The sequence below is a fragment of the Leptonychotes weddellii genome, unplaced genomic scaffold, assembly GCF_054177405.1.
Source record: "Leptonychotes weddellii isolate Sample4059 unplaced genomic scaffold, ASM5417740v2 HiC_scaffold_12458, whole genome shotgun sequence".
NCBI lineage: Eukaryota > Metazoa > Chordata > Mammalia > Carnivora > Phocidae > Leptonychotes > Leptonychotes weddellii.
In genome coordinates this window covers 4,296-6,237 of record NW_027703346.1, presented here as the reverse complement: position 1 = coordinate 6,237, position 1,942 = coordinate 4,296, and the positions used below count along the sequence as shown (strand labels likewise).

The 1,942-nt window shown below is 62.5% G+C and overlaps 1 pseudogene; it reads right to left on the bottom strand.

The window, feature by feature from the left end:
- Positions 1 to 27: 27 nt before the first annotated feature.
- LOC145718234 (insulin-like growth factor 1 receptor pseudogene) lies at positions 28 to 1,087 on the bottom strand (annotated as a pseudogene).
- Positions 1,088 to 1,942: the final 855 nt, after the last annotated feature.

Below are 1,942 nucleotides of genomic sequence, written 5' to 3'. Positions count from 1 at the left end.
CCCACCCCCCACCCCCCCACCCCCCCCCCCCCCCGCCACCCAGCGTGCACACACGTTACTGTCTGCACGGGAATCGGGAGCCAAGGATCAGCAGGTCGAAGACTGGGGCAGGGGCAAGGCCCTCTCGTTCTTGCGTCCCCCGTTCATGTGCGCGTAAGGCTGTCTCTCATCGAAGCTGGCTCGGAGAACCAGCACGCCAGGGCCCGGGCCGTTCTCGGCCTTGTGTCCTGAGTGTCTGTCGGGCAGCGGCAGGGAGGACGAGGAGGCGGAGGGGTCCAGGGGGACGCTCTCCATGTTCTCGGGCTCCAGGTCCAGCTCCTCGGGCTCGGGCGGCTTGTTCTCCTCGCTGTAGTAGAAGGAGACCTCCCGGAAGCCGGGCTCCATCTCGTCCTTGATGCTGCTGATGATCTCCAGGAAGGCGGGTCTCATCTTGGGGTTGTACTGCCAGCACATGCGCATCAGCTCAAACCTGGGGCGGAGACAGACAGGCGATGCGCCCCGCCGCCCGCTGTGGCCGTGGCCGCGCAGCCTCCCGGGCCACCCGCTGTGGCCTCCCCCGACACGCGGACACGGCAGCGCTCTGTCTTTCTCTCTCGGTGGCCCAAGGGGCCTCAGCTTCTCCCGTCTCATGTCCCGCCATGCCTTTCGCTTTCCCGGGGGCCCAGGACCCTCCGCGGGACAAGACCTAAGCGCTCCTCTCCCGGGGAGGCCAACTCCAGGTTCACACACCGTCTGTCATCACAGGTATTATGGTGACAATGCTAAGATTTAAAAACAGGGGCGCCTGGGTGGCACCGTCGGTGGGGCGTCGGACTCAGCTTCAGCTCAGGCCGCGATCTCAGGGTCGTGGGATGGAGCCCCGCGTCAGGCTCTGTGCTCAGCAGGCAGTCTGCTTGAGATTCTTTCTCTCCCTCTCCCTCTGGCCCTCCCCCCACTCTCTCTCTAAAATAAATCTTTAAAAAAGAGATAAAAACACAGCATTCTATTTAAAGCATCTCTTGTAGCCACTGATGGAACCTCATGTGCGGAATTAGAGTGCGGGAAACCTCTGGTGTTTCCGTGTAAGGGTTAGGGCGGATCGCAGCTCTCCCGACGGGTGAGCGCTCTTTTTTTTTTTTAAAGATCTCATTCATTTATTTGAGAGAGAGAGAGCACATGAGAGGGGGGAGGGTCAGAGGGAGAAGCAGACCCCCTGCCGAGCAGGGAGCCCAATGCGGGACTCGATCCCGGGACTCCAGGATCAGGACCTGAGCCGAAGGCAGTCGCTTAACCAACTGAGCCACCCAGGCGCCCCCGGGTGAGCGCTCTTTTAATCCCACCTCTGCTGTTTCTGAGCCTCGCCCAGTGGCTGCGGCCGGCCAGCTGGAGCACGCCTTCCAAGTCGTCCGGGGGCCCCGCCAGCGCCGGCCAGGCTGCCCCTCAGAACTGAGTGACAGTCCCAGTGACGGCCTGCAGCCAGAACCCACCAAGGCAGCAGGGGCCGGCAGGGCAGGCAGCGAACACAGCGTGACGCCCGCGCTGGGTCTGGCAGCTGCACCGCAATGCCACTTGGGCCCCGAACCTCTGCGAAGCCCTCAGAGCCAAGTGGACCACCGGGAGTCTTCCTGGCAACGGGAAGGGGCCCCCCAAGAGCCGGAAGGAGACAGGAAGAATGGGGTAGTGTGGCCAGCTGACCTGGGGGGGCCTGGGCTTTGACAAGAGTTCGGGGAGGCCGGGGGAGGAGGGGATGCTTCTGATTAACCCACAACGCAGAGAGACCCAGCTTAGTAGACCTTGGGAGCGGAAAGGAGGGTGACTGAGCAAACATCCAGGCTGGCCCCAGAGCCGGAGGCGGCCACGGGTCCGAGAAGGGACTGGCCAGTGGCCCTTCTAGCTGAAGAGATGCTTTTCAATAAAAATGGCTACATGGAACTCCCCATATTTAGGAAGCACAGAGTACCCC